The sequence below is a fragment of the Apis florea genome, unplaced genomic scaffold (assembly GCF_048593485.1).
Source record: "Apis florea isolate Af1SG1 unplaced genomic scaffold, ASM4859348v1 contig_3158_pilon, whole genome shotgun sequence".
Taxonomy (NCBI): domain Eukaryota; kingdom Metazoa; phylum Arthropoda; class Insecta; order Hymenoptera; family Apidae; genus Apis; species Apis florea.
In genome coordinates, this window is record NW_028256713.1 from 3766508 (window position 1) to 3789042 (window position 22535).

General features: G+C 42.2%; 1 protein-coding gene across 7 annotated transcripts in view; it reads left to right on the plus strand.

Annotated features, from left to right (window-relative positions):
- Positions 1-22535, plus strand: part of LOC100863710 (protein gustavus) — a 201751-nt gene that overhangs the window by 64639 nt on the left and 114577 nt on the right. For 5 of the 7 annotated variants that reach the window (XM_086909448.1, XM_086909447.1, XM_086909446.1 and 2 more), the window contains exon 2: positions 2144-2217. The exons of the other annotated variants lie outside the window; for them this stretch is intronic. The gene's annotated coding sequence lies outside the window, so the exon portion shown is untranslated. The remainder of the gene's footprint in view (positions 1-2143; positions 2218-22535) is intronic. 7 annotated transcript variants of the gene reach the window in all.

Consider the following 22535-nt stretch of genomic DNA (forward strand, 5'->3'; position numbering starts at 1 on the left):
CATTTTATCGGGATTCCAATCCATTTTTCTTTTTCTCTCTCTCTTTCTCCCTCTCTTTCTCTCTCTTTCTTTCTTCTTTTTTTTTTTTTTTTTTTTCGATAGAAAAGTTATCCGTTCGGGTTATTCTCGATTCGAATTCGAACAAACCCAATTCGAATTGCTTCGTTTCTTTTCTTTCTCTTTCTCTTCTCCCTCCTCTCTCGATAGTGGTCTCAACAAGTCTGTTGGCCTTGGAAATCTGTCACTCTCGATCATGCATAAGATTCAAATTTGACACGATGATTAAACGCGAAGACGAGGATGAATCCCATCTCTAAAAAACGGTGAGAAGCGAGGAGAAAGTTTTTTCTCGTAATTGAAAGGGAACAAAAAAGAAAGAAGATTTGTAAATGAGATGATACGTCTATTTCTCTCTTTATTACTATCCTTATTACTATGATCAGTTTAATGCTTTTTTTTTTTTCGTTTCGTTAATTGTTAATTAACGCTGTGATAAATGTTGATGTTTGTTGAGTCAGATTTTTAAAAATAATATTATAAATTTCAAAACTAATTTTCTTACGAAATATATTCTCGCGCGAACGAGTTAATCGAAATTTATCTTATCTTGTACTCTTAGCATTTATCCTTATATACAAAAATTTCTGTACTTAATAAATATTCCTCATAATTACTTGTACCAAGCTCGTCGAAATCTCTTCTTCTTTCACGAAGGGTCAAGACCCAACAACCATCAGGCTGCCCTTTCTTCCTATACGTTCTTCCCGCCCTTTCTCACGAGACCTGTAATTACGTTGGCGTGTGCAATCTGCAAAACCGCCGCTCGATCGTGTTAACGTTGGCTGGCGCGTTTCGGGGCGACTCGATCGAGACCGGCCAAGTCGTGGAACGTCTGGGGGAAAATAGGGGGATTCGTATTCACCGGGGCCGGAATTCACCTCGTTTTGCATATCTACCTTTCTGCCCCCACCTATCCACTTCCGCCATTCGTATTTCGAAGTTGGGCGAACACGCTTCCGTTCGCCACGGCTCTCGAATAGGAGGAGGGCGCGGATAATGTCGATCGTTCTAAAAGCGACCTAACGAGAAGCTTATTACTCTAAGTAACAAGTATCCGTGAACCGAACGAGTATATTGTCTCTGTGGAGATGAACTTGGGACCATTTCTGAATCTTCCACCGTGCGTAATTGTCCCTCTGTCTCTTTGCTTGTTCGAGTGTTATGGAGTGATGGCGCGTAGATGGCGCCAAGTTGTTGGGCATTTTATCGTGTATAATAATTTTTATACGGATGTTAAACGTAAACGAGAAAGAGAAAACTATATAAGGAGTATTCGTTGAATCGAAGGTTATCTGAAATTTTCAACCATAATAATTGCCTCTTATTTTAACTTGTTGTTGGAGTCGTAGATGGCGTTAGATTGTTTCGTGTTTTATTAGTCTCATAATAATTGCAAGAGTGAATGATTGCAATAAGTTAGGGATACCTTATGGCACCATACGGTGGAATATTATTAATAGATACGAGGGACGAGGTAATCATCGATTGGGATGATTAAACAAATGAATGGAAGTATATAATAAATTTCGAAGATGGGTGGGGTTAACGAATACGATTAATCACTCAACCCGAGAGAGGAACGAGGAGCATGGTAATAAACATTATCTCAGCTTTACGATATAATCTTGTAATTAAAGAAACTGGATCTTTTGTTGAATCGTATCTTTTGCGTTAAATCTTCATTGAATTAAATTAGCACGATCTTGAAGAGTTGTTGTATAAATGAATATTCTCGTTCTTTCAACCGTTGTCTCTTGAAGTGTTGAAATGTTTAATCAAATAACAATTGCCACGATTTAAAAGAATATTTCTTTGATTTCGACGAGTATGTCTTGATTTTATTTCTGCGTGATATAATTGTAATGTAAAAAGTTTTTTTTCCCCCAAGTTATAATCCGTAGACAGAGTCCTTTTTTATCGACACCTGTTATCAAGTTCTGTTCCCTGTCTCTCTGAATGAACGTAACTTTTGAACTTTGCCAATGATACTCTGGATATTCGTTATCATTTTTCATTCGACGTTAGCGCGTAATTTGTATTATTTGATCTTCATTTTTTTTTTTTTTTACGATTTTTGTTTCAGGTAAGGGCCAACTCCATGGATAGTTAGCGTATTGCGAGCAAAGCGGAATTGGCAGCATCCTTCCCCGTGAGAAGGTAACGTAGAAGTTAGAGTTATCAGCACTAATCGATTGATTAATTTTATTTTGCACCAAACGATTTTAAATAGAATTATAAAACGTATGTTGTAAATATATTTATAAATTTTACTTGCACTTCAATCACGATTGTGTATCGACTAACTATATCGATAGCATACTTTTTCTTTGATTAACTGCTTTGAAATTCTAACTTTTATAAGAATGGTAATCAAATAATTTGCTTGCAGAGTTATCTTTAGGATTACGCTCTTTTTAATAAGAATTATCGTTACCGTTATTTATCTTTATCTGTAACGCCAATAGGATAAGAGAATTATCGGGGGGGAAAAAGAAGCATCTTTTTTTACACGATCCGTTATTTGAATTTGAAAGATATTTTGGAGAATAGTGTTCTCCAAAAATTACTTCCTTACCGACGGAGCGAAACGAACTGTTCAATCCATAACCCGATGGCGCCACCAAAACCTGTCGCTATCATCACGTGTCCGTTATCGACCTCCATATACACACGTGCATTTAGTTTCGCCAGACCTCGACCTGTGCTTCCATCACCATCGTTCGCAGCCTGACCTTTCCAGTTAGTAACCAGGCGGCACGTTAGATTGCATTTCCGGTACGTGGCTCTCGCCAGCACCGGAACCAACAAACTCGTGTTTCCTGAATCGATCCTTTACCAAGAGCCACATAAATTGCCTTTCGAACTTACCCACAAATTCGAGCTCCAAAGAACCGCCTAGATAACCTATTCATCCACTTTATTCGTCCGCTATAATTCGGCCAAAAAAAAAAAAAGTACATTAAACGATTTATCACGGCATATTCACGGACGGTGAAAGCCAATGGCTCGTAATTCGAAAAGATAAAGATTCTAAGCACGAAATCGTGCTCTCCGCCGCGGTAGAATTAAACGCATTAAATTATTAATACCCTGGATAGAGTAGAGCGAGAATAGAGGGCGATAGGGTTGCCAATCCAGGGGGCAACGTTCCTCCTGGGGGAGCCCGTCGTTACCCTCCTCCTCCACCCTGCTCGTTGACGATTCTGTTTCACCCCTTCGCCGCCTCCCTTCTTGCGCAATAGGGGGCTCCCCTCTCTTCCTTTCTTCGTCCATCTCTCCGACGGGAGTGCCATGTGACGCTCAGCTGTGTGTTAAATCCTAAAATTATTGCGGGCCGAGTCTCGGTGGTGCGCGCGACTCGATTACAACCGGCCCCGTTACATAAAGCGTCTCTCGCAGGGAAGGGTGGCCACGTGATGAGGGAAAAAAAGTTCGGCAACCCCCGACTCGAATTGTCACTCGCACGAGGCCGCTCCCCCGTGGCGAGCATCGATTCGTGACGCAAAATGGACAGCGAAAATTAGTACGTACGTACGTACGTATGGACGGACGAAAGTACGTACGCCGACTTTGCCGGTTTATCGATCTGCGGCCGGTTGCAACGCGTCGAGCCCTGTCCTCTGTCCAACATTTTAAGCCGAGATGATGCACGTACCGATAACGAAATAGATAAGACACGAACCCGTTCGCGATAGATTATCGCGTAAGCAGAGATTTCGCTAGAATTGCAGCTGTCTGGATGGAAATGGAAACGTTAAGCCGGCGTTCTCATTGGCGGCGAATGAGAGGAGGAGGGAGGGGGGGGGGGACTTTTCGTTGTTCGGTGAATAGGAAATTGTAGAAATGCTCTGACTTAAACGTTAACTTGTAATTTTAGACTAAGTAACTAATGCGACACGTTAAACGTGTTAAATTATTTTAAAACTCTTGTTTATAGAATTATTCTAACCTTTTGTCTCGATCCAACTCGAGACACGTCCGAAAATTCGTCTGTTTGAATAGAAACGGTTCAACAATTGACAGCAAATTCGAGAATTATAAATAGCGGGTTCCACTTTTACAACTTTGCGATTGTGCGATACGTATAAATCCGTTTGGATTTCCATTACGGTCGCGATAAACACAACTCGAAACGATTTTTCACGCAATTTTGGCTCAACTGCTTGCGAGTTTCGATCGCGAATGCCGTTTGGCGCAACGAGAACGCTAAAAATACTCTCGAGACATCTCTACCCGCTATACTCGTGGCCTCCTTTCGTGCCCGCTTTTCCTCTCCATTTTATCCCATTTTTCTTCTCTTCTCTCTTTTTTTTTCTTTTTTTTTTTTTTTGCTATTTTTCTTTCCTCTTTTTTTTCTTTTTTTTTTTTTTTCAAGTTGAAGTACTCTTATCGCGTCGAGGAAAATACAAACTCTCCCACTTCGATCGTCGACCACCTCAGCTTAATTACGGAGAGAATCGAGAACAGAGGGATTTTTATTTCGTTTGTCGCCGCTTTGATTCATAAACGACCCTTTATGAAAATTCCGCGCACGCTATCCTTGACATTTTTTTTTTTTTCCTTCTTTTTCTTTTCTTTTTTTTTCACGGCGGAAGTTGACGGAATAGCGCCTCGGCATTTTTCATTTCCGGTGGACGAGATACTCTTCTTTCCATGATACTCTTCCACAACCAACATTGCTCGCGTATTTTTACAACGTAGATTATTCCGTTCACGTTATTTGCCAGCTGTTCCTCTTCCTTTTTCCTATCTTCATATTTCATTTTTTTTCTTTTTTCTCTTTTTTTTTTTTTCTTCTCTCATCATCGCAAGCTTTATACCTCTCGATTTTGCGATATTTGACCAAAACGGAAAAAGAGAGACTCGACTTCGCTTTCATCGATTATTTGACACGTTATTATTTATCATCGCCTAGTAGACAAAAGAGTGTAGTAGCTCATCGATATGTCAAAGTTTAAAAAGTGGATAGAAACTCGACGAGTCTAATTTTAACGCTCTCACGGATTAATAGAACACCCAATACGCGTTAACTTTTACAACTATTACACTTTTATCATTCTCCCACCGCATATTTTCCATCGTCGTGTTATCATCCCTTGTTTATTCTTGTGAAAGATTAAGTAACGTGAGATGCAAAAAAAAAAGAAAAAAAAAAAATAATCCCTCTGTAAGCATAACATCCTCCTTACCTTAATTATTTCGAATAAACATCGTAAGCGAAATCAATCCAATTTTCACGAGACATGCGCAAAATCATTATTAATAAAACCCGATCAGCGAGACGTGAAAACCCATTGACCATGACCTTTCGCCGCCCGTTTCGCCCTGCGCCGGGATCTCCGCGCTTTCGCAGGAACCCGTGTGTGCCCGGGTAACGAATGGTCATGAATATTCCGTGACACGACCGAAATTTATAGCGAACGGTGGCCGCCGTCAACTCTTTCTCTCCGTCGAATCGATTTCATTTCGACCGCCTCTCCAACCATCGCTCGTTTCTCTGAATCGATTGAATCAACAACGTTCTGGATCTCGAAACAGACAAAGATTGAGAAAATTCACGGGAAGAGGGGGGAAAAATGCTTGTCGATCGTGGCTTCTTAATTTTTTTGCTACTATAATCGCTCTGCATAGGATGTCGCGTATCGTACGATATGATTTTTTTCGAGTTATTGCACATGGGAACGTGGCGTTGATATTCTGTTTTTATCATCAATTTTTTTTTTTTTTCAATAAACATCGTTAAAGTAATTCGAATTGTGAGACATCTACGCGGTTGCTGACGATCTTTTTCCTGTGTATTTTTGGTGCCGCGAAGTCCAAGAGTTAAGAGATTATCCTTCTTCTACCACAAGCGACTATAGTCGCTCTGAATAAGACGTATTGTAGGATATGACGAGCGATTAAAGTTATTGCACATCGAGTATCTTTCTCTGGAATCGATATTTCGTTTTTATCATCAATTCGTTTTTCAATAAACACCGTTTCAAAGCAACGATCTTTCTCGAGCACCGTGCACATTTTTGATGCCGCGGCGAAGTGGCTTGTAACAAAAGGGTTAACATAAAAACCGCAATGATAAATGTCCAAGAGTTAAAAGATTAATCTTTTCCCTATTATAGTCGCTGTGCATAAAATGTATTGTACGACATGACGAGCGATTAAAGTTATTGCACATCGAGTATCTTTCTCTGGAAACGTGGCATCGATTTTTCAATAAACACGATCATCAAAGCAACGATCTTTCTCGAGCATATTTTTGGTGCGAAAAAATCGGCCGTAGCGAAAAGGTAAATGTAATTCTTGGAGAGGCGAGAAATTAACGGAACGAACTGTACAATCGTACAGTTTCCAAGGAATTCTGAAATTTCACAAATTTCCGACCAAAAATCGACGAGACATTGCTCGAAAGTCGAGAGCGGGGGAAAAATTCCTCTCAAAAATCCTTCTCTCCTCTCCCTTTCCACAATTGAAATCTAATCCTTGGAAAGTCGGGTTGTCGAGCGGTAGCCGCGGAATGTCGCTCGTGCCGGTTGATAAACGATCGTGGCCACGGAATATTAAGGCTCGACGTGGCCGGTTTACAACGATGCCAAACCTTGTCGCGAACAAATGTTTCTCCGGCCGAGACGGGAGCACAGACGCGAGAAGAAAGCGGGCGCGAAGTTTTCGCGGGTTTGATAAATCGGCGGCTATCCTAATCCTCGAGTGATCGTTCCCATTGTGTTACCGTGTCCACAAATTGCGAGATTTATTCCCTACCCGTTGTTGCAGTAGAGCTACTAAGCGAGCTCGAAACGGCGGTGTCGGGTTTCGCGAATTCTCGACGACGCCTCGAGAGATCGAACGATACGCGATTTCTTGTTCCTTTCTTTTCTTTTCCTCTTCTTCTCCCCGTGTTCTTGCTTAACGCTATATCGGCTACTTCTACCCGATTTGTCCTCTGCCGTATTTGTTGGGATAGGACTGGGCCCGGTTAGTGGTTGGTTGGTCACTGAGCGAGCGACAACGACGAAGGGAAACCCGTATGTTTAGCCGAGTTAGCGAGACCGTTGGAAACGTTGCACAAAGTGGAAGAGAAAAGAACGCGAAAGAATTGACGAGAGAATTTTTTAAAAAAAGAAAAAATTTCGATTTTTCGATTTCGAGTAAAAGTGTTCTTTTTAAACGGAGTCAGGTGAAAAAGTAACCGGTTAAAAATTTGAAGAGTAAAGTTGCTTTAAGTTAAAATGCTCGAATAATCGTTTGTAATTATTATGCTTCGAACAAAATTATCAAAGTAACTTTATATTTCAAATTAAATTTTATAAACCGATAGATTCATCCTACCCTATAAGGATTTAGACACTAACGAAAGAAGCAACAAGAATTAACATTAATAATCGACCGGTTTTCGGATTACGATTAATTCCACTCCATAATTACGACTCGTAAAATTAGTAAAATATCATAAAATTTTTTGCACGCAACATCGTAGAATTATTTCTCATCGTTTAAAATTCCCCTCGAAGACGAGAAAACAATCTGCTGCACTTTTTCCTCCACTTGTTCAAATTTTGCAACATCGTCTTGTTACATCCAACTTCCTCCCCTTTACTCGAAAAGGAATCGCGCGTAATAAAACGTGACACTGTTGTCGCGTCAAAATGGCTCGATCCCGCGTGTTGTTCAGCCCCAACCCGAGAGAGAAGATTTCCGTTCGAAAGATCGTTCTCGGTAATTTTCCGGGACCGGTCCCCGGGCGGAGGGGTGGGGGCAGCGGAACGTAAAGAGTATAAAATAAAATGTGGCGTGGGGAAGGGAAGAGGCGAGGGATAAGGAGAGGGAAAAGGAGACGACCGGTCTCTCGAGAGGCTCGTCCGAGCGGACAGGAATCGGCGATCGCTCGGAGCGTCGTCTCCTTGGCTCCGGTCAGTGGCTGGCTGCTACGGCCAACTTTTCTTCACCTTGCGGGCGAATGACCGTTACGTTTTTTCGCTCCAAGGCTGGACGTATCCTTTCGTCGGGGAGCCTTCTGCTTCTCGGACGGAGGAGGAACAAAGCCCTCTCTCTCCTTTCGTTTTCACTTCGATGATTTCCTTTTTTTTTTTTTTTTTTTTTTTTTTCTTTTTAGCGGAGGATATTTCTCTAATTCCGCGATCGTGTACTGAAATCGTAGGATTTCTTTCTTTATTCTCGTTCCAATGGTCGTATATCTCGTTTGCGCAAAAAAAAATTCTAAAAATCATTGGTACATCATCGAGTCTGTTTACTTTTAGACTGTATAATCGGTCGTTCGTGAAGAAAAAGTTATGTAAATTTCATATTTGTCGTATTAATGAAGTATTCCGCACAAGGTAACGAAAGATATCCAGTATACGATGCCATTCGAGAGTTAGGCAGAAGATTCATCGTTATCATCCTCTCCTGGCCTCCCCCCTTTTCCTGTAGCTGTAAATTTTTTAATAACAGCCATGCGGGCGCGATTCCAAAAAAACCAGCGTTTCGGGCATTTGGAGACGGGCCAATCTTGTTTCTATCTCTGTCGAAGATTCAGATTTTTTTTTTTTTTTTTCTTTGCGAAGAAAGTGAGAAAAGCAAGGGAAAACTTTCTCTCTCGCGTTTCTAAGCAAGAAGAGATCGTGTGCAACGATCGAAGGCATTTGTTGACGGTGGTCGGCTCCCTTGGAGCGTGGCGTGCGAAACACCACGAGTTATCCACGGCCTATCTACGCTGGTAACAGGCATTCGGCCATGGTCGTCGTTTCCAGACGGATCCACAACTGTCACGCGAGCTCTCCTCGTGCCCTTAAGGATCCCGGCACACGCGATTTTGCTTTCGCGAATACTGTTTAAACTGGTGGTTTCGATTCGGCCGTGTGTGGCGTGTTCTGGAACTCGAGTCTCGCCGCTGTAAATTTTGCTTGCGAGGCTACGTCTTGTCGAGTGGAAAAATACTTTTTTCCCTTTCTTTCAACGTGTTTCGTTTAAAACGATCTTTTCAAGATAATCGATTGTTTCCTCCAAATGTGTTTTTGTATTATACTTATGTCGAGTAATTTTATTAATAGGATTGTTGACGAATATTCTGGATCATACTGGATAATTTACAGTTATATTAGAAACGTAGACAAGTCACGTGTTGCGGGTTGATAGAACGGCCGATTCCGATGAATTTTTTTCAGAAAACGTTTTCTCTTCGCGTTACTTGAGCGGCCGTTTACGCGCACGTTTCAATCAGCTAATTGAAAAAAATGGAGAATCCATGGAGGACGGGCGTGCACCGTGGCGGAATCATTAGCAAATGCGTCTCGTGATTGAATTTTTCATGTATCGCGGTCATTCGAACGCGAGGCCGATCCTGCTTGTCACCATTATTCCTAGTTTCAATTAGCTGATTAACCTGACGGAACACGGGTTATCCGTTAATGCGCTGTCGATTAATCCACTTGCCTTTTTCATTTTATTCCTAGACCTTCGAATATGACCGATTCTTTCAGCAGCGAACATAGACCGAATACAGTTATTATATTCGAATTTTTTCGTTGTCTAAATGACTCTTCTCTGAATTTTGTCCAAAAAGGTTAAACGAAACGTTCGATAGAATCAATAGGATCTTAAAGAAGATCATAAATTACTTCGCGAAACAACACCAGTGTTCCAAGGAACGTTGATTAAAAATTATTATCGGGAAGGAAGTTATCTCAAATTCTCATCACCTTCTTATCACGGGATCTCTATTCGTGTAAATTTCGACCGTTTTGCAGAAAGAAAGGAAAGTAAAAGACGGAGAAACACAGAAATTGGAACGATATAGAAATTCGAAAATTCGATCCTCGACGATATCGATCGTTTTCGTCGCTGTCTCACGGGTTCGTTCACCGGCCGTCCCGTGACGGACATACGTGCCTTGTATATTTCTCTTAAGTGCATGCGCATTTTCATTCATCATCCACGGCAAGCTGGCGATGAATCACCTTCTTCGACGATCGGCGCAGGTACAAATTTACCGCTGTCTCTTCGTACGACCGCTGCGTACGATCGCATGCATTATTAATTGTAACACGCGGCGAGATAACGCGTCGGCTTCGATTTCAACCCCTCTCCGGGGAGGAAACGTTTCGGGATAAACGCTTCGACGCATTGTTAATTCAAAATCGCGAAATCATTCGATGGCCAAATAAACCATTTTTCGAATCTTAAATTTTTCTTTCAAATCGAACTCTTAATATATTTGTAGACTTACGAATTTATGGAGAATTTAAATTGTCGGGAGTTCTTTTGTCTCACTCGTTAAGCTGTGTCAAGAAACGATAGTTCCAATTTTCCCCCCCCCCCAAAAAAAAAGAAAATCTTGTCGCGATTACGTGGTTCCAGCTTTCGTCTCGTGCACAGATCAAATTCCAATAGCGACGATAGAGGGGGGGGAAGGAAAGGAGAGGGAGGAAGAAAGAAAATTAAGAAATGGAGAAACTTTTTTGGAAGGGAGCGACGAACGTCCCCGGAAACTAGGCCTTAGGCCGGCTAGATTGGACGAGCTCGCGCGAAATTGCTGAATGCACGAAATGAAAGTATCACAGCTGACGGGTTGGGGTGGAAAACGCGAGGCGTGGAATGGGACGGCCGTAGGGGGTGGAAACGGACGAGGAGAGAGAGGGAGGGAGAAATAGCGGCGCAGCCAAGGGCGGAGGGTGGTTTTTGCCGAGGGTGCTCCGGCTTTTTCATAACCGGCGGAAGAAGGGTTGCGCAGACAATGGATCTTCATCTAAATTGTAAATGGCACGTTGTAAAATTGTAAATGGTCATTAGTCCGCGTGCTCGTCGATACCTCGTCGCCGCGATTTATATTAGCCTTTCAACCGCCCTCCTATTTTGCATACAACGAGCCTACGCGTTATACCGTATTCCGTATATTCCGCTTTTGAATCCACGCTGCCGGTGGAATTCGATCCGATTCAATCCGCTTTGATCCGCGGCAAAATATTTGATAATCTCGCCGCCGAAAATTAAAAGGTTGATCGTTCGTTTCGATCGAAATTAAAATTCGATTCGATGATAGCGATTTGCCGAGAAATGGGAGTGTTGTAGGGTATAAAAGTTCACTGAAATTCTATCTGTAATTTTATTATTAAACGTTGCTAGCAGTATTCTGTAGTTGGCATCCTTTTGTTTGTCTTCGATACGCGATCGTCAGTTGTTCAGTTGCTGTTCTGTAGCCCGACACGTGCACTCACGTGTAACCAAAAATATATCCATTCGAAGCTAAATACTTTTTATTTATTGTTCACCACTGTATAACCAACCAATAGGGAGTTTTTCTGGAAAATGGGGGTGGATGGTGGGGGTCGATCGTTTTTTTTTTTGCTTTTTCGCAAGTTGCAAGAAGGAGGAGTGGATGCCGGATAGGGGATAAGAAGATAAGAAAAGAGGTGGAGAGGTTGATTTACATTTTGATAAGAAATCTCTCGAGAAAGTTTCCTCGAAGAAGGTGGACCACCTATCCTTGTCTTCGTTTCGTTCTCTCGCTCGCGACAGATAAGGGTGATGCTTTTATCCGAGTTCCTCTCGTTTCCTCCTCGCCCTTTCTTATTCTTACCTCATTACGTCGGATTAGCTTTATAGGAGGCAGAGTTGCAGAATTCGCGGTGAAAAGTCACCTTTCTTCTTTCCTGCAAGAAACACGTCGATTAACACGTAGAGAAGAAACGATGCGCGCATCGAGTTTAATCTCAATTAATTTCGCCCTTTCTCCCTTTTGACAGTGAATTTGAATTTTCGATTCGATTCTTTCGCGACAACAACTCGCAAATAGATAATTCTATAATTCGAACATCTTCTAAATTTTATTTACATAAAATCACGAATTACGACAATGATATCTCGTGATAAGTACCTGTTAGAACCGAATTCCAACCTTTCGTTCACTTCCGCGAATACACGCTTCCCAACTTCCCTCTACGAACCTCGACCCTCTCACCTCCTATCTTATTACATTAAATTTAATTAGTCGAGTCGGGAAAACGTGGCGCACAGCAGACTCGCCAAGTGTCAATTAACCCCGCGAGGCCCGATAAAGTTCGGTGTCCGACCAAGAAGTTCGAAAAGAAGTTCCCCTCCCGGGATAACTCGCGTCGCCTGGATTCTCTCATTTTCTCCCTTCGTTTGCCTTCCTCTTTCTCGTTAGATCGAAATTCTCCTTGGACAAGTTTCGTGGAAATTTCAAAGGATCGGAAGAATCTTGGCCATCGTTGATCACCTTTGACACCGTCCGCCATTACTGGAGGATACCGTCGTCGCGAGAATTCGCCTCGATAGTGACACGTCTCCAAACGAGGAGGATCTAACGGTTTCGCGAGCGGAGAAAGACTCGATGTCTGGGAAGATTGTCCTCCAAGCTTCTTCGAAGAATCGCTGTGTCCGTTCCCCTCCCCCCCCCCTGTTTGCCAGTGGTAAATAGAAAAAAAAGGAAAAAAGGAGGAGGAATATAACTGTTTCGATTCTATATTCGAGTTGTGGCAAGGAGGAGTGTGCCACTTTTGCCTCTCGATATTGGTGAAATATCGTTTCCTGGGACGGGAAATTCCAGTTTGCGATGATAAGTTGGTTTTGGATAATGAAAGATTTGATCGATTGATCTGCGCTTCTGTTTCGTCGATCGATCCAGAAAATTGGGAGGAACGGATTCAGGGTTTCAAAACTTTGCCTTCCTTTGCGCGTGTGGAGAGGAAAGTTCGAAAGCACGTCTGGAAATGACTTATATAAAATTCAAAAATCTCTTTATTGTTTAAATGTTCGATCGACTTAAATCAAGTCGATGCTCGAACTGTTGAAATAGTTATTTATTGTAATCAATTTTTCATCGAATGTCTTGTCCTGCGAATCCTCCTGCAATTTATACTCAAAACTTGCAGAAGATACAAAGCTGAATTATCAGTTCCCTCAATTTTTTACGTAATTAAGATAATTGAGTTTTATTCGAAGATTCTTCTAATATATTCATCTTCTTCTAATATAAGAAAGAGCTCGCTCACTGGTTCAAAAATTCCAAAGAGAGAGCATTGAATCAAATATTAAGCAAGCAACTTTATTCAAAAACTCGGCTTTCCACCCAAATCTCCTCATCCTTCTTCTCTCGAGCACGTTACCACCCACGCTCTCGAAACGCATGGAAGAAAAACAGGGAAACCTCGAACGAGAACTCGACCCACGAAATTCGAAACGATCAACCCTCCCACCGATTTTTTTTTTTTTTTTCTTTTACCTCGCAACCGAGAAAGAGATCCCTCCCCTTGCGTGGCACGCACGCAGCCTCGCGATGACTCCGCGCATTCTCCTCGTCTCAGCTGAATAAATAGGGGCGCCTAAAACTTTCTCTCTCGTCGCGCACACAACTCTCCGTTTCCGCGTTTCGTGTTCCTTTATCCTCCCTCCTCGTGTCGATCGATGCGCGACAAGGGGTTGCACACGCGAAAACCCGACCGATTCCCGTTCATTAATATAAATGGCGGAAAGTAGGAGGGTGGAGAGAGAGAGAGAGAGAGAGAGAAGAGGTTTCAGAGGTTTTCAACGATGCGTGGCTGCGTTTTTCAGTCATCGATCGAGCCATCCTCGTACGCGATGTAAAACACGCACGTGTGTAAAAATCGTTCCTCTCTTCGTTTCGAGGGGGTCAGCACACCCGTATTTGTTAAGTATCGCGCACTTTGATCCGCGCGTTTTTTTCTTCCTCTCTCTCTCTCTCTCTCTCTCTCTCTCTCTCTCTCGTTATTATACCGCAAGGGTTGCTGATTCGCAAGCACCCCCTGAACCGAAACCCGCCAATATCCTTAATTGCCTCGCGGTCTTTTGAAAACCTCTTCCGTAGCCTCTTTTTTTTTTCTTTCTCTCTCTTCATCATTTTTCGTTGATACGGAAGGTCTTCGTCCCATGCGTTGCTCGAGGGTCGAGTTTGAGGGAAAGAATGAATCGAGATTTAGAGTCGGTGTAGAGAGAGTAGAGAGTTGTTAGAAAGCTGTGTTTATAAAAGTTTTGTTGCCCGTTCAATTTGAAGGATTTCAATGGAAGAGAACTGGAAAAATGTAACGTTTTTTTCGATCGTTAATAAAATAAAAATTCGAAATTCTATCGAACGAATATTCTTCTTATTCCACGTTATTGTTATCAAGTTCAAGAGGGGGAAGAAAAAAATCTCTTTCCACTTTCGTCGTTTAATCACAAACGATGATGGAACGTTCTTTCTTCCTTTTCTTTCTATCTCCTTTCAAAAAACTTTCAACTCTTCTTAACTCTTCCCGCTCCCGCCCCCTCCCGGGCGCGCGCGCGCGCGAAAAAATCTCGACGATAATAAATATTCCTCGCATCGCATTCGGAAAAATTGTGTGGATCGGTGGCGAAAATCTGTTATCGAGTTCCATTAAGAAGCGTACGCGATACGCGGGCCGTTTGTCAGTTTGAAAAATGACATCGTCCCTGATTATCCCGAAAGGGGAATGGATGGAAGGAGAAAGAAGACAAAAAGATAGGGGTAGGGAGAAAGGAGAGGAGAGAGCGTGGATAACAATGCGGTTCGATGCGGAGGGCGAATCGAGAGATGAGAGAATATCAAGGCGGCCAGATTACGAGAGAGACCGAGCTACTTTGCATCGAGCCATTCTCACCCTTGCCAACACTTTATGCACCATGGTATCATCCGCCCCCTCACCTCCCTCCCTCCAGTTTCATCCCCGTGGCTTATTTTCAGCTATCGTTCGCATCGTCATCATTCCAACCGATTCAAAGGCTTTTTACTCGAGGTTGTTGCACGATTTTAGAATGATTAATCGATGCGTAATCGATTGTGTGATATTCGATCGCTTGGAAATTAATTGTAACTTTTCGTAGTGTGATGTTTCATTAAAGATTGGAGCGTATATGGATTTTTTTTTTTTAGAAGTACGAATAGAAAAGAAGAAAAGGATCGTAGAACGGGAAGAAATCTAACGGAAAGTGTGATGATATTTTTTTTATTTTTCATATTTGTTGGAAAAATTCATGACGGTATCGACATAAAGTGATCGCCATAAAGTGAAGAAATTTTTGCAAGACATACGTGCACAAAGTTATTAGAATTTATAAAATTTTCTAATGATAATGATAATTGATTCGTGCAATGCGTGAGTAAGAAAAAAAAAAAATATGTGAATTTTCTATGAGATTTGAATGGCTCTTAATTTACATTTTAAATTTCTGCAGTAAAAATACAGATTTTCGAGAGTTTCGTAATTATATTATTTCGAGCACTTACATTTTCCCATTTAGGATTTAATAATTCACAGGGATTTCAAGTGATCTGACAATTTTCATTTTATACATATGTTGTGTATACTTCTAGACCGACGTTCACGAGTTCGTTAACGATGTTGAAGTGGCTCAAAAGTTACCACGATTTAAATAAACTTCGTCACGTTAACAATGCGTCGCGATTCCGTCATTTAATTTCATAATACTCGGGAAAAAAAAAAAATATGTCGATTCAACCTCTTAATTCAATATCTTCTCCATCAATTCGATACACCTTATTCATACATATATCAATGTATGATATAAATCTTCGTATATTCTTTTCTACGTTCGTTTTTATCGTTTCGAGAAATTCTAAAGCAAATTTTCCAAGATTTATCGAGACTTTTGTATTTGACTTGTTATTTTATATACGTCAAACGTAGAAAGATTCAAAGTCAAATCTCAAATCTATCACTGATTGTTTCCACTTTTCGAAATGGACAAGCGAGCGAAAATTGATTTATCTTGATCAACGAACTAAACGATTCGAGATACGAGTCAAGAAGATCCAAAAGAGAGAAAGTGGAAAAGAAAATCGTACGAAACGAATTCCTTTTTTCAAGTTCGTTATTTTTCTCCTGGTGTAGAGGCCCCTTAATGGAGGAACAACGTTCGATTTTCCACGCGAATGGAGTGCCTCTTAAATATTCAATCCATCGCGTTACCCGGGCTTGTCCTCCTTCATCCTGTCGTGTACACTCTTCCGCCTTTTCCTTTTTCTTTTCCCCTTCCCCTTCCACGTGGTAAAAAATCGTTTCTTACCTTAGACAGGAGAGGACCAGCCCTTTGATTCCTCTCGAACTGCTGCTCGAGAGATCCTCGATCGTGAGGCGTCGCAGGTTACGGTTACGGATCGTCTTCTTCGTTTGTTATCGAGCTCGTTTCGCCGAGGAGGGTGATTACTCGAGATGGAGGAAGTTCGAATCTGACTTGTGAAGTTTCGTTGCTCCTCTTCCCCGGAGGAACAAGGGGAATACTTTCAAGTAGATTCGAATTCACGAGGTATACAAACGAGGTGACGTATAATATTCGAGCAGACTTTCAAATAAACGTATCTCCAAGTATAATCAAATCTTGACATTAGAATTTTTCATTTAAGCAATTTAATCAAAAAGTTACACGCTATCGTTTTATCCTTCGAGCGTTGCCTTTTCAATTTGCATAGCGTATAAATAGTTGATAAGTCAAAAACATGTTTAAATATCTTGTAAACGAAACACGATCTCTTGCGCGAATATTAAACGAATTCCACTTGAATTGAATTTAATAAGTACGTAATATATCGAATTCGATTTCTAGTAAATATTATTTCACTTTAATCCTAACTTGTGAATCGGTGAAAGTTTCTCTTCTTCATTTTTTTTTTTTTTTCTTTCTTTCATCATCGAGACACCCGATCATCGGACTTTACTTATTTTGTCAAAGTTGGGGGACGTGCGAATACGAGGCGTCGAAAAGGTCAGTAGGTCGCGTAACTTTCCTTCGCAACTACTTTACCTCGGTTTACACCACGAGTTACGAAAAGATGTATATTGGCAAGAATCCGATTATAAGTGTACCAAGCATCATCTCCCGCCTCCTTTCGTATTATAAATCTTTCATCCGACGAAGGCATCCGAAATTAGTGGCTGCCGCTTGTTCGACCGTAATTTGCATGCGAAAAATATCAGGGATGACGAAAATGAGGGACCCTCGAGCCATCCTCGTAGTATCGCTTCCATAAAATCGAACATCTCCCTCCCCCACCCCCCTTTTTTGTTTCTTCCATCCCTCCTTCGAAATATTATCGAATAAAGAGGGAAGAAGGGGAACGGTTGGAAAAACGAAGATGGGGGAAGGGGGGTAGCTGGGAGAAGGATTTTCTTTCGTGGAGGTTCGTTTACTCGGCGGTTTGCTCGCCGCGAGGTCGACTTTAATCGATATTACCGCCCGTGGAAATTAGATCTTCGCGGGGCAGAAATAATTACAGAAGAGTTCGGAAGGGGGCAAAAGACTCGTGGAGGAAAATTGATGATTTCATTTGTCTTTAACGATGGACGTTTGAGCGAAAAAAAAGGAGAGGGAGGAGGAGAGAAGGACTTCAAAAAAAGATTCCAAGATTCCACGAGTTTTTTTTTTTTCCTTCGATCGTAATGCGATTTCTCTGGCCTTCTTTTCTCGTCCACCCCCTTTTCGCGCTTCCTTCCCAACTTCGACGATATCGATCTTGCACCTGTAATTACGGCCAATTTTCTCTCTTTTCGCAAGGAGGATGTGGCTCCTTTCTTTTTTTCTTTTTTTTTTTTTTTTTTTCTTTTTACGAAGAACGATCGATTCGATTCGTAACCATCAATCGAAAGAGACATTTAGAAATTGTTGGTCAGGATGAATAATCGTGCGATAAGTTCATGTCCCGTGAAATTGTATCGCTCGCAGCTTGTCCATTTAACCATTTAACCATTTTACCACGTGTTCACGGATAACTCGATTATTAGAAGTCAGCCCGCGGTGCGTGGGTGGTTATCGTAGATTTAGCGGAGAAGTCCTATGAGGTAATAGTAATGAAAAGTATTTTATCAAAATGTATATATTTTGTCTCGAAGGAAATGTTTTCCCTCGCTTAATCGTCGTATATTGTATCGCGTAAGAAAAATTGTATTCTATCTGTTCCCCTCTTATTTTTTCGTGATTATATATCACGATTATAGGATGCTTTGTACAAATAAGGTTTGCAATAAGGTTTTATTTAGCCACCAGGTTTATGCAAGTTTATTTGAATTGAAAAAAGAAGAAGCTACTTTTTGGAGAAACAACGTACGTTTCGCTATACAGACATTTCTTCACACAATTACATTCTCTCCGACTAGGTATTTTTTTTTTAATCGAACTTCATCGTTAATAACACAATGATTCTCTCTTTGAAACATAAAATTTTCCAAAAAAAAATCTTCAATCTTCGGAGAACTTCAAAGACAACTTTCATTAAAAAAAATTCTCCATCAGAAAATTATCTCCATATTCTCCTCCAACAACCAATGATTAACTCGATGAGATTGAGATTAAGATCGACACACGATTCCGTTCAAGGATCAAATTTTTCACGGGGAATTTCGAAAATTATTCTCACCATACCTTCCCTCGTTCGATTACGTAACTTTCCACCAACCTCTCTTCTTCACAACCGAATTCCCCCACAGAAGAGAAGAAAACCGTGTTATCTTTCAATTACAAGAGGAAGAAAAACAAAAAAGAAAATTCTCTCTCCAAAAATCCAATAAACCATTCTCTCCACCAAACCGATCATTGAACGTCCTCTCCCCTTCAAAAACCTCTCCCCCTCTCCCTCCCAAACAACCAAAATTTCCCCACAGAGAACAAACGTGGCGTGTTTCTACGTGATGCGCGGAGCAGAGGACTCTGTATACGTTTTGCATATACGTTTTTTCCCGGGGGTAAGCGAGGAGGGCGTGCGCTTCCAGAAACAAAAAAAAAAAAAAAAAAAAAGAAAACAACGAGAGAACAACGCGTATATACAAAAAGATGTTGCCGATGTCGCGGGAACGACGATGGACAACGAGAGGAACACGGAGGATCCGGCGTAGATCCGGCTCGTATCTTGCCGGATCTTGCGTGCGAGTGTTCCTCTCCTCCGCGGAACAAGGGGATGGAGCGTGACGAGGGGGAGAGGAGGGCGAGAGGGAGGAAAATGGCGGGTTGGGGAGGAGGAGGAGGGAAACCGCGTCGACGGATCGATAGGAGCGGTTTTGAAGCGCGCGCATGCGAGTCGGGGGACCAATGGTCGCGCGAGGGTTAGTTTCGACGAGTCTGGCCGCCCTTGGGCGAACGAGGACGGGGGCATGGAGGTGGCGGTGGCGTGTGCGACGCCCAGGGCCGGCTTCGAGCGCGCCCTAAACTTTCTACCCTGCCCTGTTTTCTTTTTTTTTTGGCCTCTCCTATTTTTTTTTTTTTCCCCTCCTCCTCCCCTCTTTTTCTCTCCACGATTTCGTCGATAGATAGACTCTCTTCTCGTTGTCGGGAAGCATCATAGTCGTGCGCTGTTGTTTCAATAGTTTGTAGCAACAATAGCGTTTGACGAGCGTTGTCGTTATTTGCCTCGCGAGGATCGTAAGGATCGCGAAGGATGTAAGGAGATAAAAGGGGGTCGTGTAAATGGGGGCGAGAGGGGAGGGTGAATTTTATCGATGGAGAGGATTTTTGGCGTGGAAAATTTGGAGGGGAATTGGAACACCTGACGCGCCTCTCTCTGGATGGAGAGTATCTCTAGGAAGTAAGGGTGATGCCGATCGTTTAGGATCGAGATGTTGGTTGGAAAAAAAAAGAACCAATCTTTTAATCGACAATTGTGAGTAAACGTGAGTCGAAGGTTGACTCGACTTCAAATTCAAGAAGTGATCAATCAAATTCCATTCTATAGTTCCAAAAAATTAATTCCAATTCCACTTCCATTTCTTCCTAAAAGTATAACCACGAAAATAAAATTATTATTTCTACATCGCGTTCACTTACTTGTAGATTACCTCCCAAGAAAATATTAACACGAGTCAAAACCATCATCTATCTCTCCTCGGTTAGAGACTTAACCGTGTGCAGCCGGGTTAAGGTTATAATTCGTCGAATTTGCCCGCGACGACACCTTTGCTTTCGTATTCGTCTGGCCGCGTGTACTCCACCAGGTTTTACCTCGTCCGGATGCATGCTTTCCATCGTCGGACAAGAACAGAAGCTTGTTCGTAAGGATATCACGTATCGGCGAGGTGTTGGCCATGCAGATCCCTGCACCCCGCTTCTTTCTTATTTGCGCGTTGCTGCACGCCTCGAGAGTTTGCATGAAACGATCGAAGGTAGCAGCTGTTCCATCATCGTTTTATCTTTTTTTTTCTCTCTCTCTCTCTCTCTTTCTTCTTCTTCTTTTCAATCATACTCCCGTGATTCGATCTAGACCTGAATTTCAAGGATGGCGAGATTAGAGACTACCATCGGACGAGGTATGGTTATCGATCCAAAGGAAAAAATATGTATGTAAAAAAGTGTACGAGGAGTTAATCGTCGTCGAGGGTGAAGAACCTTCGACAACCCGCCTATCACACTCGATGGATGATACTCTTTACGTTATCATTCACGGTGGTAATGTTAATAATAAATTATACGCGCAACCGTGCTTTTAATCTTTTTTTTTTTTTTTTTTTTTTGGCAAAGAAAGAAATCGAACGAGCGTCTAATAATAGAATTATGAACCTCGTAAATTTGGATCCGAGTACAAGCTTTGGAAAAATACGGAGGATAATGCTTTTTTCAAACGTGATCGAAAAATAAGCATTTTAATTGTAATAAGCAAGTACATTGTTCTATCTCTATGATATTCTTTCGAGAGTGCTTCGAACTTGCTTCGTTGCGCAATTCGAAACCAGCTAGTACGCTAACACTAAATAGAAAAAAGAAGAAGAAAAAAAAAATGAAACACGATAACCTCGTGAGTAGCGATAATCGTATCCCGAGCGAGTCTTCCTCATCGAATTTCTCTCTTGGATTCGTAAATACGTATCGACGTATGTATCAACCCTATTCGCCACCACACCCTTCTCATCCAACAATACGTCTTTCGATTCTCGTGAATATTGAAACGAGACCGACGCAACTTCTCCTCCTCCCGCTTGCACCACGGCGGGGGTGGAGATTTCATGCACACATTATCGTATTACCCTCGTTCCTATATAGAAACGGCCCGCTTGCCCACGCTCCAAAACCTTGTGCATAGAAACGGCCCGTTTGATCCTATCGCCTCGCCTCGTCATATCTAATACATCGATATTTAACCGGTGGCCCTCGCCACTCCGAATAATTGCACCTCCAATCTATCCATCTATATATAATTCCCCTTGCAACCATTGTAAACGATTTTCCCTCATACCTTTCCATCAATCGCGCGTTTAAACGAGGCGAATCTTCCCTCCCCCTCGACGATAAAACTCGATCGTTCCGCGCACCTTGTCCAACAACTTTGGACGGGGATGATCGATCCTCCTCGATTGAAAATTAATACGCCGGGGATAACGTTTTGTCCGTACGATATCTGGGAAGGGAGGCGCGCGTTTGAATAACGAGACGTTTGGAAATTTATTTATCGATCTTAAGGCCAGAAACGTTACCGATAATTAGCGGTTGCCATGCTCGCGATTCCACCGCGACCGGTAATTGAAAATTGGCCTTCGTTCCTTGCATCCCTTATTTCATCTCTCTCTCTCTCTCTCTCCTTCCCTCCCTATTTTCCGCACAAGCTCACCGAGTCGAAAGGACGGGCTGGTGGAGGATCGAGGCCACGATATCTCGGCGATCGGCTCGTTACCAATTAGTCGCCGATGTAACGTGGTGATTATGCTGCGGTGAAGGATCGCGCGAATGGCCTGTCTGTCTCGGTAATAAACGAGAGACGGTCGATCGATTTTCTACGAAGGCCGTCTCGAGGCGTCCTCTTAAACAAGGACGCCTTACCCTTCTTCTCCCTCCTTACTTTTCCCCTCTCGAGAATTCGAGAACGGGTGACCCAATTCCAAATCCCTGGTCTATCTTGCGTGGCATCTCTTAGAGACCAAGTGTAAACGTTTTCGTATGCTCGAGGCGAGATGGTGTCGTGGAAAGAAGGCGCGCCGAGAACAAACGACGATTGAATTTCACGGGGCAGCCTCGTAAATCGTCTCGTCACGAGGAGAACCAGTCGGGATGGCCACCGATTCGTGACGGTATTAGCGGCCACCTGTGCAGGTCGCAAAAGGGGTTAAGAGGGAGGGGCAGGTGTAAACGACCCACCCACGCGACCGTTCACCCTCTCGATGAAATTTTCAGCCTGGAAGGACGGGCAGGAAATCAGCTGTTGCGGCTACGACACGAGATATACCGGGTGGCGGAATCGTTGATTGAAAAACGCCATGGTTTTTCGAATCGAATCTTCGGATTAAGCTTAATTGCTTGCTATCTGATATTGTTATCGCAAGTTGTGGAGGAGAAAGTTGGGCGAGGAGAAAAATCGAGCAAAGTGTCTCGATGTAGATTACATTTTTATATGTGGAAACTTTTATTCGTTATCGGTGCATCGCGAAGCGATGTTTCTGTAGGATTCAAATATGTAGCAAACGTTTCGTTGAAGCTATTTCGAAGTTTTTTTTTTTTTTTTTTTTTTTTTG